Here is a 17,102-nt window from a genome sequence, read left to right on the forward strand (position 1 = left end):
TAGGCTGGGATTCAAAGGCTCTAAATTTAATGGGTGAACTGGTTTAAAAATCATGAAACAGCCAAAAGCTTTCACACAGGCTGGGCAAACAGCAAGGATTATGAAGTGTATAATCAGTTCACAGGGCACCTGACTGGGAAGCCAAGTGCAGTGGATATTGGATTTCTAGCAATAGAACTAATTTAGAAAACACCAAAAGGTAGGATTGAGCCTACTGTATTTTAAGATAACCTGGAGGCATGGTGTTACGCAGGGAAAATTATTGGCTCAAGTCACACACATGTAGAATCTGCTCGTTCAATCTGAAACCAGCCCTAACCAAGCAGATCCTGGTCTATTTCAGTCCTATTCGTTTATGTCTTCAGGCTTTTGATTTTTAATCTACGCTGCCTCTTTTAGCAGATATGCTCTGGAAGGTAAATCCCTTACCCAGATAACAGCTTAAGGTCCCTGGTCTTAGCTAGTAGTTAGTTGCCTATTGTCCAGCTAGGTCAGCATTCACAAATCAGAAGGCCGTAGAGGATAACAAGACCTCTGCTGTGCGAAAGAAAAGTGCTACTAAATCAATCGGTAATTTAAAAGGAAGCTGCTATGTTGAGTTAAGTTCCACTAAAATTGTACCTTTCTGGATCCAACTCTCATCTCTTGTCAAGTGTGTACCCTGCAAAATCAGTAGGGCTCAATAAGTGACTATGTCTCTTCCTACTGAAAACATGTCAAGTTTCAGGGAATTTGAATGATAGCTTTTTTTTAGTTCTCTGTTGCTCAAAAAGCTTGGGGTACTGTACCATTTCAGTCTTATCCTCCACCTTATTTGTCCCACATCTATCCATCCAACTGATGCCTAAATTCTCAATTTACCGCCCTCAGCATACCATCTTTGGTTGGTGTCTCCTACGCCTAAATGTATCACTTGTTCAATCTCAGTTCTTTGCATCCCTGTATCTTGCCTTCTTTCTTGGTATCTCGTACAACTATTGATGTGACAGAGGACATAGGAAATGTTTTACCCTTGACCTCCCTGGCAGGACCTAGTATAGTGCAATGAAGTATATGTACATTATTTGGATTTTATCAACTAAGGAAATATTATAAGACTGACTGGGAGGGAAAAGAGCAAAACCAGAAGGGACTGAGGGAAAAAAGGTCAAAGGGCTCTAAAGCCAAGTTTTATTCATTTCATGCCTTGTTTTGAAGTGACTGATGTTTGCCAACTTTGACAAAAGGGCAGTTTTCTCTGCAAGTTTTGTGTAGATCCCAATTGGTCTTTAATCATTCATTGTTTGTTTAACATTTACTGACAACCAAGTGCCAGGTAGTTAAGGTATCTAGGTACTTAAGATGTCAGTGTGTGAAACAGATCTTATCGAGCATGTTGTAAAAGTTCCAACCAAATAAAGCAGGGTAAGGGAGATCAGTGATCAACGGTGCAGATTGCAGTGCCAAAGTTTCCTCATTTCCAAATACACTGAGTGCAATAAAGAACAATGTAACACAATGCTGTACACGGACTGCAAGAAACATTTTCAGAGCCCCATTTTTGTACACTGTCTTAATACTTGGGCCAAATTCACTATGTGCCTGACCACTACAGGCTTATCAGTCTCATGAACCTGACTGAGCTGCATGGACCCAACTGAATTCTCACCAAGGCAGGTGAACATTTTAAGAAACAGAGTTCATTATAAGGTGACAAGAATATTGGCACTCTAACTTTGACATTTAAATATGGGCTTGGGAACAATTTATTCATGCAGCTATTTAGGGAAAATGATTATGCACGGAGCCCAACCACCTTGGTTAGATCAGATGCTATTACTGTTTACACTAATCCATTCTGTACAATGTTTGACCAGTTTTAACCCAGATTTTATCAGTGACCTTCCCTCATGGCTCCTGACTTCTATGCTGTGCTCTCTTCCTTAATTTTCAGCATTACTCCTCCCCATTTTTAGCATAAATATCCCTTCATATTACTATTATACTAGGACTAAATATTCCACAATTCAGCTAGTATACTGGATCGTTTTGATGCCTGGCTTACCTCCCCTCACCCCGGTCATAGGTCCTGTCTCTCTCCTCTGCCCTCACCTTCAGTAATTCTGTAATACTTAGTACCCTGCACAAAGCCAAGGTTTTCCATATCCCCTTGTGATCGCCAAACCCAGTCATCTCTCCCTTCTAAGGATTTTCCTACAATAGTATAAACTCTCACTTGGCTGTATTTACAATTATGCATTTTAAATTCAGACAGGTGACCAAAGGTTAAACATTCACTCAGAATTATTTAATTACAAGGCTGGACAACTGAAAAATAATTTTCCATTAAAAACAGTTTCAGAGCTAGAAAGTATCAATAATATACTGGCTAACAGGTTATGACTCTAGGGCAGTGACAAGATTAAACAGAAATGGCTTGAATCTTATGGATGCATTAATCTAGATTTGACGTTGGCTCAGAAATCTTTTTACAAATGCAATTTCAAAATTAAATAATCTGTCTTGAGTTTTGTTTTCTTTCCGTGTCCATAAAATGAAGAGCTTTTCCTGATCACCAGTTTTTCATACAACAGACAAGTAAATCTCGTGGCACTAGCCCTAGAAAAGGAAGAACATTTGAGATTTACAAGACTATCAACATCTCAAGAACTTATTTAAAGGAATTTTCAAAAATACTGTCGTCCTTATAATGGTCTATCTCAGAAGCCAGATCCGTATATAAGTTTTTTTCAACAGAACTTCAGGTTCGGGATAGGATCATCATAGATAAGACCAAGGACACAAGATTGATTGTTAAGCAAAATATCTCTACTCACAGACATGTTTACACCTTAGGAACTTCATGGCAAACTGGCCTCTTTCAATAGGCGGACAGCGACCCCTGTCACTGTTGGCAGAGAAGAAAAACACTAGTGTGAAGCAACAGTTTTTCCCCTATAAGAGGCATAAGCTAACAGAAAACTCAGTTATAAAATCCAGGCAACAAAAATTTGTTATCTCATATCTGCATATTGGTCTTATCTCAGAAGCCGAATCCGTACATACTTTTCTTCAGGTAATCCGTTTAGGAATAGCTTTCCTCATTGATCAGACCAAACTCCATTAAGCTCGATCACACTGACACTTACCATAAACCAGAGCAACATTAAAAGGCAAGTACTACGGAATGCTATAGTAGATGCTGTAAGCCACATAACTTACTTTCAAATGAAGCTGTTCATCATCAATCGGTGACGGTCATAGCTTCATTAGCATTCATCGACCTGCAGGATGTTCCTTCGAGGACAAAAAAATTTCTCATTTACTCTACATGTGGACTAAACACATGCAGACTCAAAGTATTAATACGAGTCCAATACACACCTGGTAAGATTGTCAAGTTTTATCCAAGTCATTTTCCAGCAAACCTTCTCCCATACGTTTTGGAACTTTCCTTTGCATCTAAAAAGAAGTTTAATTTCAAATGATGCTCCATCATCGTTTCTGTAAATCAACAGGTTTACTCCTTCGGTTTAAAAATAAGCCCTCAACAACCCTTACCTCTGCCTCTCCACATAACAGCTCCGTTACACCTAAAGCCATTGTTCTTGCGGGGCATCTATTTAAAATTAAGCATTCTCACAGAATGTCATAGTTCAAGGTTTTCAGCACTAAACTCCTCCCCTTCAATAATCCTATTTGCACACAGCGCCACCTCGGCACAATACAACTCAGTCTCACGCCGAGTCCGGGGCTGCCCGTTTTGAAATAACTGTTGATCTGGCCATGGAAGAAAGACACCCTATCACAGGACTCTTGCTCTTAACGTTAAGGGTAACCCCCGCCCCCAAATCCCAGGAATGTTGTCTTCTGCCGGTCGCCTCCCAGGTTCAGTCAGGGGCTGCCCGGGCGTAACAACCAGGCCGCGCGGCCACCAGCGGTCGCCTCCGCACGCCTACGCTCGAAGCCGGCCGCCACCACGACTCGGGACACGTGGCGGCCCGGCGGCGCGTTCCCCACGTCCAAGTTTTCATCACCGCACACTAAGCTCCAATTTCTGAAATCGTTTCACCTTACTGCAGCTCCCAACCTAAGCTGCGCCGCCCGGGTTCGCTCGGACAACCGCCCGCAACGCCCGCTTACCTACAACCACACGGTAGATCCCAAGTCCTGACGTAAAAGACCGAGCGGTCTCGCCAGCAGTTCCCTATATACTCTCTCCCGAGCCGGAAAGAGGCCGCCCCTCCCTCTCGCATCTATTGGACGCTGTAGAGTAAGGGGGCGTGACCGGCTCCTGACGGGAGGAGCGAGAGCGCGCCAGGCGGCTCTTTTCTTTCGGGGGCTCGTTCCGGGGCGTGGTGCGCGCGCCGTCCCTCCGCGGCGCGCACGCCCAGCCCCGGGCGCGCGCCCGCTGGCTCGCCGCGGTCCGTCGCTTCGGAGTCTGGCCCTACGTGGCGCGGGAGTGGCGCCAGAATTTAAACGAAGAGCCGCCTTTGCAGGCGAGGCTACCACCTACACTGAGCCAAGTCTGCCCGCGACGGCTGGGGCGGCTCGGGGCCGGCAGTGGACTTGAGTGTAGCAGTGGACTTGAGCGTAGGGCGGCCTCACCGGGTGACCTGCTCGAGAAGTCGGGCTGGCTGGTTGGCCGGCGCCTGCGGGAGTTGACGCCGGGCGACCGCTGCACGCCCGGAAAGAGAAATTGGCGGGCAGAAATGCTCGGGTGAAAAAAGTCTGTGAAAGCACCGTGTTTCTCCTCCGGTCCACAGCGAGAACGCCGCGCGTCTCGGGAGAGCCGGCCCGCCGCGCGGCACGCGGCCCAGCTGCGCTCCGCGGGACCCGCCCCACCCACACGCCGCCGGGCGCAGGGCGCTGCTGTTACGCTGATACGCCCAGAGAATTCACCCCGAGACGGGAGACCCGAGAGGTAAATCCTCCGCTTGGTAGAGGAGAACACTGAGGCCTGAAGTAGCTAAGTAATTTTCCTAAATTCACACAACCAAAAAAAAAAGGCTTTGCTCTTTACATCTTTTTGTACAAAATTCATTATAATGCATGCAGGAGAAAGATTAATTTGAGAAATTTCCCAGAATGCTTTATCCAAACGACACTTCAATTCAGTAGCTATGATTGCATTAATTAGTAAGTACGGGTAAATATACGTACGTATATGCACACACAGGAGCACGTGACATTAGAACATTAAGGCATTTGAAATTTGAGGTCTTCATAGCACTTAACAACTAGTTATTATGTACATGTGCGTTTGTTTATTGTCCTCCGCGGGTGCACCGCTCTTTATTTTTCTGCCTTAGAACAGTGCCTGGCATAACGCAGGTGGTCAGTAACTACTGGTTGAATAAACAAATGAATGAATATATGCGGTGGCTTTTTAGAAAATTAAAATGAAGACCAAACTCCAGATTAAAAGTTAATAGTGAAAAGCAAATTTCTATAACAGGAACCTAAGCGATGAAGTGTTTACTTGGCTGGGCGTTATGTATATTTGAAAATAACCATTTTGTACTGTACAATGTAAATTTACATATTCCTAATATTAAAAAAAACTAAAACAGTACAAAAGGATATAAAAAGCAAAGTAAAAGTTCCTTTTCATATCGCTGGGAATCTTCTCCCTGCTATTAACAGTAACCAATATTAACAGTTTTTGAAACTTTCTACGCACATATATGTACGTATTTTTTCACATGCAAATAGGATCTGTGTCCTTTTCTGCAACTTGCTTTGCCCCCGGTAAGTATCATAGACATCTTTCTGTATCAGTACATATAGATGACCTTCTTGTTTATAGCCTGCATAGTATTCAGTTGGATGTGTCATAATTTCATAACTTTCCAGCTTTTCACTATTTCAAATAGTGCCGAAGTGAATTACAAGTATATCATAGTGAGCTTGTGAGAAGATCGGCAAGATCGATTTCTAGAAGTGAGGCAACAGTTATGTGCACTTAGATTTGTGATAGATATTACTTAATTGTTCCCAGCTTCCTTCCACTCCCATAAAATGGTTGTGTTGTGATTATGTTTTGAACTGTGTTTTGCTAATTGAGAAACATGTATGACTGTTATGGGTGGCCATTGTCACACAATTGAAACCGAAAACTGTTACTCCCTTTGTTCTCTTTGAATCACTGTTTGCTGTGCTGAGGACCCTTAAAATCATCTGGTCAAAAGCAGTATAAAACTCTGACTTATCAATTGAATTACTTGGAGAGATAAAAAGTATCAGATTTCTGATTCCTAACCTGGAGGTACTAAAGCAGAATATCCAAAAGTGGGACCTAGGAAGCATTTTAAACAAGCATCTGGGACAGTGCTAAAAGGAATATAACATAAACCACAAATGTGAGTCATATATGTAATTTTGAATATGCTAGTAGCCACTTTTAATTTAAAATAGTAAATAGCATCAGATGAAATTAATTCCAGTACATTTTATTTAACCCAACAGAGCCAAAATATTTTCATTTCAATATATGATCAGCATAAGTTATGTACTCAGTCCTTAAAATCCACTGTATATTTTACACTCACAGCACATCTCAGTTTGACTGCCCACATTTCAGGTGCTTCATTGCCACATGGCTAGTGGCTGTTGTATTGGACAGCCCAGGTCTAGGGTGGTTCATATACATATATAAGTTTGAGAACCGCTGTATTAGGGTAAGTGCAGTAGTGCACATCTGATATATATTCCAGTCTTAAAAAAAAAAGACTCCCATATTCCTTTTAACTCATAAACGGATAACTCTAACAAATGCAATGCAAAATGAAATGAATTTAGAGCCTGATTAGTGACAACACTGCCCTCCAGTGAATGTGGCTTGATGACTGTAAAGTCAGTACATAATTCATTCAAGACTTTTATCTCTTCAAGGAACAGAAAAACATACTGAGGAATGAAGCCAACAGTTATTGCTCCCACACCTAAAGCAGACAAGCGAAATGCTACCAAATATTTTTAAGTGAGTTAAGAAAGACCATATAAAGGTCAGAACTGAAATTAAAAGTATCCTTGAAGAATTTAGCATACTGAAAACAACTCCTCATATTCTGTTGCAAACTTTCAGATAAGATCATCATTTTAATCATTTTTTTTGGAAGAAATGTTCACTGAGCCCCTGGTGCATGCATTGTGCTTCAGGGAAGGTTAATGTGAATACACAAAAGTCCTTGCCCTTCCCGAAAGAGTTTATACTTTAGTGAGAAGTAACCACCCAATTTTAGACACCTCTGCTTTATTTTTTGTTTTGTTTTAATTTTTGCTGGAATATAGTTAATTTACAATGTTGTGTTAGTTTCAGGTGTACAGCAAAGTGACTCAGTTATACGTATACATATATGCATATACATATACATATATATTCTTTTTTAGATTCTATTTTCATATAGGTCATTACAGAGTATTGAGAAGAGTTCCCTGTGCTGTACAGTACGTCCTTATTAATTATCTATTTCATATATAGTAGTGTAGACACCTCTGCTTTAAAAATTAGACATTCATTAAAGACTTTTAGGTAAGATTATAGTGTGAACCAAATAGTGTTTTAGGAAGAGTTTGGAGAGAAAAAGCAGTGTTTAGAAATTTAGTGCAATCATTTAGATGAGATATTGTGAGGGACACCACTATAATTTTGTCCACGGAGATGGAAAGCAGGGAAGAGAACAACGCATGGTGAGAACTTATGTGCTACTGGGTTCTTGTATGCATTGGATCATGTAATCTTCAAAACAATCCCGGTGTATACTTTAAAGATGAGGAAAATGAGGCATAGAGATCTCGGTCAACTAACTTCCCAAGTCCTTCTGACCCCAGATTCATAATCCTGTCCCCAAAACATGCTGTGGCTGTGTTAAAGGAGGAGATGGTAGAATGTGATGATCTGTGGGGGAAGTGGAGTGGAGCCTAGGCAGGCAAGAGAATGGCAGCTCCACTGACAGGAAGAGGCAAGTCAGAAATGACTGATTTGGGAGCAGGAAAAAGAAGATTCAGTTTTGGTTTTGTTAGATTTTGAGGGGAACATTTGGTTACATTTGTCCAGTGGACCATCAGAAATGTAGAACTGAAGCCCAAGAGAAGAGTCGGGGCTAGAGAAGGACCATTTGGCAAACTAATGAAGATGATGAGTGAAGTCATGTGCACAAATGAGTGTGGGGAGAAAGGAAAAAAGGGCCAGCAGCAGTTGCCTAAAATAGGTACCGTAGTGTGTGCAGATATCCTGTAGTAGATAGCATTTGAGCACATAGTCAATACACATAAAGAGCTGGTTAGATAATGAATGTATGAGAAAAAAGTTCACAATTACAGCTTTTGGTTAAATCATGGGAAACATATGTATGCTAAGTTAGGTAACGTAAACATAATTAACTTATTCCAAAGTGGGAAAAAAGTCAGCTTTCAGAAATAAGAATTATCTGATAAGGGATAATATCCAAAAAATATAAAGAACTCACACAACTCAGTAGCAAAAACCCCAAAAAATGCAATTGAAAAATGGACAAAGGATTTGAATAGACAGATTTTTCCAAAGAAGACATACAGATGGCCAACAGGTATTGAGTTGACCAAAAAGTTTGTTCAGTTTTTTCCGTAAGTTGGCTCTAGCAGCACTTAGTTATCTTTAACTTCATTCGAAACAATTTTATTAGATTGTGTTGTGACAGCTGTCATATCAGCGTGCATTTAAAAAAGCTTATCAAAATTAGTGAATTTTTGTGTAGCCATTTTAATATTGAAGATGGAAGAAAAGCTACATTTTTGGCATATTATGCTCTATTGTTTCAAGAAAGGTAGAAACGCAACTGAAATGCAAAGAAAGATTTGTGCAGTGTATGGAGAAGGTGCTGTAACTAATCGAATGTGTCAAAAGTGATTTGTGAAGTTTTGTGCTGGAGATTTGCTGGACGATGCTCCATGGTCTGGTAGCCCAGTTGAAGTTGATAGCAATCAAATCAAAACATTAATTGAGAACAATCAATGTTACACCACTCGAGAGATAGCCGACATACTCAAAATATCCAAATCAAGTGTTGAAAATCATTTGCACCAGCTTGGTTATGTTAATCACTTTGATGTTTGGGTTCCACGTAAGTTAAGCAAAAAAAACCTTCTTGACCATATTTCCGCCTGTGATTCTCTACTACATGTAACGAAAACATCCTGTTTTTAAAACAAATTGTGATGGGTGATGAAAAGTAGATACTGTACAACAATATGGAATGGAAGAGGTTGTGGAGCAAGTGAAATGAACCACCACCAAACACACCAAAGGCTGGTCTTCATCCAAAGAAGGTGATGTTGTGTATATGGTGGGATTGGAAGGGAGTCCTCTATTATGAGCTCCTTCCGGAAAACCAAACGATTAATTCCAACAAGTAGTGTTCCCAATTAGACCAACTGAAAGCAGCACTTGACGAAAAGCATCCGGAATTAGTCAGCAGAAAACGCATAATCTTCCATCAGGATAACACAAGACTGCATGTTTCTTTGATGACCAGGCAAAAACTGTTACAGTTTGGGAAGTTTTGATTCATCTGCCATATTCACCAGACATTGCACCTTCGGATTTCCATTTATTTCAGTCTTTACAAAATTCTCTTAATGGAAAAAATTTCAATTACCTGGAAGACTGTAAGAGGCACCTGGAACAGTTCTTTGCTTGAAAAGATAAAAAGTTTTGGGAAGATGGAATTATGAAGTTGCCTGAAAAATGGCAGAAGGTAGTGGAACAAAACGGTGAATACGTTGTTCAATAAAGTTCTTGGTGAAAATGAAAAATGTGTCTTTTATTGTTTCTTAAAAACTGAAGGGACTTTTTGGCTAACCCAATACATGAAAAGATGCTCAACATCACTAATCATCAGGGAAATGCAAATCAAAACCACAGTGAGATATCACCTCACACCTGTTAGAATGGCTGTTCTCAAAAAGGCAAGAGATAAAAAATGCTAGTGTAAGATGTGGAGAAAAGGGAACCTTTGTGCTCTGTTGGTGGGAAGGTACAGCCACTATGGAAAACAGTGTGGAGGTTCCTCAAAAAATTAAAAGTAGAACTACCATATGATCCAACAATTCCACTTCTGGATGTTTATCTGAAGAAGATGAAAACAGTAACTCAAAAGATATGTGCATCCCCATGTTCATATCAACATTATTTACAATAACTAAGATATGGAAGCAACCTAAGTGTCCATCAGTGGATGAATAGATAAAGAAAATGTGGTATATATATATACACGATGGAATATTATTCAACCATCAAAAAGAATGAAATCTTACAATTTGTGACAGCCTGAATGGACCTTGAGGGCATTATGCTAAGTGAAATAAGTCAGACAGAAAAAGACTAATACTGTATGATCTCACTTATATGTGGAATCTAAAAAGAAAAAAAGAAAAAGAGAAGAAAAAAAATCCAAGGTCAAAAAGACACGGAGACCAGATTGGTGGTTGCCAGAGGTGGGGGATAGAGGGTGGGCGAAAAGGGTGAAGGGGGTCAAAAGATACAAATTTCCAGTTATAAATAAGTAATGGGGATGTCACATACAGCAGGGTGACCATAGTTAATAATACCGTACTGCATATTTGAAAGTTAGTAAGAGAGTAAATTTGAAAAGTCTCATCACAAGGAAAACAATTGTGTAACTATGTATGGTGACACATGTTAGCTAGAGTCACTGTGGTGATCATTTTGCAATATGTACAAATATCGAATTTTTATGTTGTACAGCTGAAATTATACAATGTTGTATGTCAATTATACCTCAATAAAAAAATTTAAAAATACGAGAATTAAAGAATCTTATCTCTTAATGTTCATTTTTCCAGTGTCTAAAACTGAACTGGTCAGTAAACTCTAGGTTTCGTTGCAGGACAGACAACTGCAAATTGAAGAAAATCTTGTGAATACTTCATGAAATAGTAGAGTTTAACTTAAGCAGGTGAAGTAGTAAAGTTAAAGATCTACATCAGGGGGAAAAAAATCACATGTATCTGGAAAAGTCAAGGTGGCAGTTTGACACATGAGCCTGAAGTTCAGAGGAGAGGTTAGGGCTTGAACGCCATTGGCATGAGTAAGGTATTTAAAGCATGACACTGAGTGAGAGCATCAGGGAAGGAGTATAAATAAAGAGGAGAAAGCCCAGGACAGAGCCTTGGAGCGCTGCAGACTTTCGAGTTCCAGCAGAGAAGGAAGTGCCAATAAATGAAATGCCTTGGGGGGAAAGGTGGAGAGTGCGATATCTCAGAAAGAAAGTGGGGAGTTTCAGGGAGAGTTAGGTCAATTAGCATGAATGTTGAAAGGTCAGGTAAGAAAACAGAAATGACTGTGGGGTTTGGCCACATGAGGATCACCAGTGAACACAGTCACAAGTGGAATAGGGATGACGGAAGCACAGTTGAAGAGGACTGAGGAGTAAGTAAGGTGAGAAGGCAAGAATGTGTCTGTAGCTGGAGAGGGTTGTAAGAGTGAGGGACTGCTTTTTAAATGAGAGGTACTAGAGCATCTTTATATGTTCATGGGATTGATTTAGTAGAGGGTGGAGATTTATGATGCTGGAAAAAGAGGCAAAAAGTTATAGGAGCAAAATCCTCGAGAAGGCAAGAGGAGATCCTTTGCAGAATACAAATGGAGGTCTTTGTATTCTTTGATTGTTAGAACCAGAGATAAGGCAGGTGTAGGGAAAGGCAGTCACGCATAGCCTGTTGACCCTTGCATAACTGCATAAGAGCATGCCTTGGGCCTGTTCAGAACGTTTTCTTACGTGGAAATAAGAAGTCCTCACAGCCTGTGCTGGGCATGATTTGTACTTTCTTTGGTCTGCTTTAAGCATGTGCATCGTATGACACCCGGCCAGCCCTTCTGCTATAATCTATTCCTGGTGGGGAGAGAAGGGGGTCCTTCACCAGCACAGGAGGGGTAGGTGTAGACCATCTTCCTGCATCGGCTGTGGGGAAAGATGCACTGGCCATGAGGGAGCCATACTCACTACTGAGGCTGATCCTGCTCTGTCTGTTCTCTGCGTGAGTGAAGTGTTCCATCCAGTGCCTGTGTGAATTGTGTCTTTCTTGGCAACTCTGATACCTGCAAACTCTGCAGTGAGAACACAGCTTGGTACTGCTGCTTCTGGTGGTAGGCAACAGATGTCACTTGCTTGACAGTTTGGTGCAGTGAGCAAGGTCACCAACAAAGTATACCATGGCACAAGGTTCATCAGCACAGCCATCCCAGGGTGGTGCTAGCTCCCTGGGGGGGATGACCTCCCTCTAGCTGACTGGGGATAAATGAGATGTCGACAGTCTCCTTGTCAACAAGGATAAACTGGTGTTATGGACAAGGGCAGAATGCAAGAGGTGGGCCCTAAAAATTTTTGGAGAATTAGCTTAGCTTCTGGCCACCTTCACACTCCTACACCAGCCCCTAACTTCCACATGCAAGGGGTTGCAGATGACACCCAAGGGGAGTCAAAGGCCCCTGTGTAGGAAGCTCCTCCTGATTTGGGTTGTTTAAAAACCCCAAGTAAAGCTTGTTTTCACTCAACACAAAACCACTCATGGTGTTGCTGAAAATATAACTGATGAAATGAGGTCCTTCTCTCAGAATGAAATATGAAAGCTGAAAGACAGATATGGGCAGAGGCCAGGGGGGGTCTCATGTGACTTGAATGGTGCATGTGGTTGATTAGGGGGCCTTGCAGACTTAAATATCTCAGACTGAGTGATGCAGTCCAGGGAAGCTAATCACTGACCCCTGGCTGCAGTGTGCTTTTGCCCACGTGGAACAGGGCAATCAACGGGGCAGTGAAAAGGATAAGCCCATGTTGCTCTTGATCTGGATTGCAAAGAGTATGAGCACGGTATTCCCAACGGTAGGGACTTCCCTAAGACTAGGAGCCCCTGGAAAACCACTCATAAAGCCATAACTGCATTTCAGGTAAAAGCCATAGATGCTGCCTATATGACCCTGACCCTGGGGATGTAGATGATGCAGTGGAGTCCTTCATGTGACAGGGGGCTCTCCAGTGGAAGACCCCATTAACCCTACAGTTGTCCCCTAAAATGACTATGGGACAAGAAATAGAAAAGCTCCACTGAAATGTCCTGTTTGGGATCAAAACAATAGAATGATTTCAGTGGTTTCCAACAATTTGGGCTAAACAGTTAGAAAACCAACAATGGGGAGCCATGCCCAGAGGCCAAAAGGGGAACTCAAGGGAAGACAGAGGAGGAATGAAGGAGAGAACAGGGTTGACCCACAGCAATATGGCTTCAGTTGTTAAACCTGGATAGACAAAACAAAAATTGATGAGATCCCTACAGAAGACTTCTACCAATGCTACTGGACAGAGCGAGGTCCCTCTAAATTAGAGGTTAAGGCTCTAATCCCATATTCCCATTGTGATAGCTCGGCTGGTACAAAATGACTCAGACACTCTCCACGCACTCCAAAACAGACAAGACTCCCTGAACTCACTAGCTAAGCTGGTGGTGGTAATGGACAACCAAATAGCCTTGATCTGCTGGTAGAACATCGTGGCATTTGTGTTATTGCCAACACTTGTGTATATATCAGTAATTAAGGAAAGGTAGAAACTGAGCTGGAGAGGACCCATGCTCAGGCAGGATGATTATCGGCTGTATACCTGCAGTCCCCCTAGACTCTTCTCAGAAAACTCTTCAGTTAGCTTACTCCAGGCCCTTGGGGTTCTTGATTAGGGACCATCCCTGAGGGAGGTCTGATCACCCTCCTGGGTCTGGTTCTCCTTGTGGCCCTGATGAACTGCTGTCCCAAAATACCATGGAGCCTCTACGAGTAAACTGCATCCATGTGAATTGTTCAGGGGCCCCACTGGACCTAGTTCCATCTCCAGATTTGGGAGCGGAGGGTGTTCCTACCATATTTGATGTGTTTTATCTGCTATTTCAGTGGTTGAGCAAGGGTTGGGGGCTGGACTATTGGGAAAGACAGTTATGTATAGCCTGTTGACCCTTGCATGGCTGCATATCATGGGACACGTGGAATCGTTTGGGAATATCTTTCCCTGTTCTGGGTTTGATATGTAATTCTTCGTTCTGCTTAAAGTGTGTGCATGATATGGCACCTGGCTAACCCCAGCTATATCTGAACCTGGTGGGGAGAGGAGGAGGTCCTTTACCTGCAGCACAGGAGAGGTGTGTGTAGACCATCTCCCTGCATTGGCTGTGGGATAAGGTGTGCTGGCCATGGGGGACCGATACTCATTACTGAGGCTGATCTTTGCTCCGTCTCTTCTCTCTGTGAGTGAAGTGTTGTTCCATCCAGTGGCCGTGTGAACTGTGTCTTTCTCGGTGACCCTGACACCTGCAAACCATGCAGGTTGACATCCTGAGACTGCTGCCCCTGGTGGTGAGCAACAGATGTCACTTGCTTGACAGCAGGAAGTACAGGTACAGATAATGGAAGTCATTGTTTGTATTTTCTCAAATAACTACGAGGCAAGGTCATCAACTGAGAATGGAAAATTGGGAAGTACAAGAGGTTTAAAGAGAAAGGATGTGTGAAATCATCAGTATGCAGAGTAGAAAAGCAGACAGACCAGGGAAGTGAAATAGGATTGGTTCACAGTGTGGAGTGCACATGAAATTTATGGCCATACATTTATTGCAAGTAAAGCTGTGAACTTTCTATTTCTAGAAATATTCAGACATTTGGATGCCAGCATGGAGTAGGGGGGATTAATTGGGATAACTAGGGCTAAAGCTTTGTCAGGCAAGATAATGAAGGAAGAAAGGACTGACTGAGAGAGTTAAGGGTGTTTGCAAGGAAATGATTTGAACAATTAATAACGAAATATAAACTGGGTAAGAGGATCATCTGTAGTGAGAAAGTGATGGTGTCCATGGACTGGAGGTTTCATTATAGCTGAAGAAAAGCTGCAGTGGGAAAACTAGAAAAGATAGGAAATGGGAGGATTAGAAAGTAGCATTCTGGAATTTGAGCTTTTGGAGGTACTGTAATTGTTGGTACAGACAGGGTCAACAGTGTTACTGTGGGGGTGGGTGGTTGAGGTGGAAGGATGAAATGATCACTGTGGGGAAGGAGGTTGGGGAACTGAGAGTCTAAGGTGTCAGGTGGGTCATCACCGTGGATGTTGACACTGTAATTGATGAGTAGTGGGAATAAAGACTACAAAACGTGCTAGAGTCATCAGTGAATGAGGGGATGTGACCCAAGTGTTTGAAAGATGACAGTAACAAGGAGAAAGAGCTAGTGTAAAAATACGCTGCCCTACTTCAAAGATTATGGGGCTTCTTTAATTTATTTATTATTTTTGGCTGCGTTGGGTCTTCATTGCTGCGTGCGGGCTTTTCTCTAGTTGTGGCGAGTGGGGGCTACTCTTCCTTGTGGTGCACGGGCTGCTTATTGCAGTGGCTTCTCTTGTTGTGGAGCATGGGCTCCAGGCGCATGCTTTTCAGTAGTTGTGGCGCACGGGCTTAGTTGCTCCGCGGCATGTGGGATCCTCCCGGACCAGGGCTCGAACCTGTGTCCCCTGCCTCGGCAGGCGGACTCTCAACCACTGCGCCACCAGGGAAGCCCGATTATGGGGCTTTTGTAGGAGGAAAGAGGAATAAGATTTGGGAGCTACGATAAAGAGCAAGGGGAGCACCCCTCCACCTCCGAGTTCCATGGGTGGTTCAGTTTAGGACAAAGTTTGAGATGTTTGGACACATCCAATACAAGATTCCAAGTATGCAATTGAATATTCAAGCCTAGAATTTGGGAGAAAGGTGAAGGATGGAGATGTGCATTTAAGATTTGTACTAGAAGTTTATCAGCTTTTGGCCACCTTACATCCACAATGATCCCCCTTCTTCCAAGTTCTACTTTTTTGTGGAGCTTTCATTTACCCTCAGCTCATATTATTAATATTTGGATGCAGTTACACCCCTCTCAGCTCTAGAGTAGGGCCTGACTGGCTTAACCACCTAGCCTCAGTGACTGGCCTGCAGGTGGAAATGACCCAGTTGAAGTCAATGAGAGTAGACTTGACTCTTGTCCAACTGTTGGGAAAAAGAAGCTTTCTCTTTCTTTTTGCATATTGAGCATAGAGGATGTGAAATCTGGGAGTGCTGCAAACACCTTTTGACCACAAGAGGAGAACCTATCTGAGAATTAAGTCAGTACACAGAGGGAAAGAGTAGAGCTGAGCTCAGAAGCAGAGAGAATTGGGTTGTAAGGATATCATTTGAACATAATTGATTCCTGTGGCCCTGGAGTTTAGCCATTCCTCAGTAGAAATCAAGTTGTGTTCAGTTATCTATTGCTGCCTCATAAACCACCCAACCTTAGTGCCTTAAAACAAAAACAATTCTCATATTTCAAGATTCTGTAGGTTGACTGGACAGTGTTTTGACTGGGCTTATTCATGCTGAGGCATTCAGTTAACCAATCTGCTGGGGGTGGGCTCAGCTGGCACAACTAGGATAGCTGGGTGTCTCTTTCCACATGGTGTTTCATCCCAGGCTTCTTCATGGCCTGGAAGTAACAGGGCAGTATTCCAAAAGGTTACCTATTAAGCTTTTGCTTATATCATGTATGCTGACACTCCTTTGTTCATATGAAGTCATATGGCCAAGCCTAGAGTTAGTATGGAGGGGGTACCCAAGAGTGTGGGTACTGAGAGGTGTGAATAGTACTGAGAGGTGTGATTCATCAAGGCTATTACAAAAATGATTTACAACCACCTGTTTCTACTAATTTTTAGACCACTTGAAGCTCATCCATGGACTGAAGTGATATATCAACCTCAGTTTATCTCATTAAAAAAATCTACTGTGTTAAATATCCTCTATTTCCCACTCTAGATCCACTTTTTAACCTTCTTCATCGTGCTTTGTGCTCTGGAAGGCTGCCCTAAATGGACTGCATCAAGGAATTTCCTTGTCCTCTGGCTTCCCATTGGTTTGGCCCAATAGGGAACCTCAGCAGGAGGTCACAGGGAGGAGGGGGTTGCTGTTGGCCTCCACTGAAGGGAAAGCTTCTGTTACGGTGGCCCTCTCCACTCTTCTCTTTCTTCCCTTGCCCCTTCAGACACAAGAGTAGTAAAGCTCAACGAGCCTCACGACAT

At 42.5% G+C, this 17,102-nt stretch overlaps 1 long non-coding RNA gene across 1 annotated transcript; it reads right to left on the bottom strand.

Annotated features, from left to right (window-relative positions):
* Positions 1–2,265: 2,265 nt before the first annotated feature.
* Positions 2,266–4,186, bottom strand: LOC309831606. The gene is made up of 5 exons (XR_014297612.1): positions 4,123–4,186; positions 3,364–3,441; positions 3,202–3,276; positions 2,817–2,887; positions 2,266–2,598 (listed from the first exon to the last, which is right to left on the bottom strand). It is a non-coding gene; the product is annotated as an uncharacterized lncRNA (long non-coding RNA).
* Positions 4,187–17,102: the final 12,916 nt, after the last annotated feature.

Source organism: Grampus griseus, assembly GCF_964374135.1.
Source record: "Grampus griseus genome assembly, chromosome: 13".
NCBI lineage: Eukaryota > Metazoa > Chordata > Mammalia > Artiodactyla > Delphinidae > Grampus > Grampus griseus.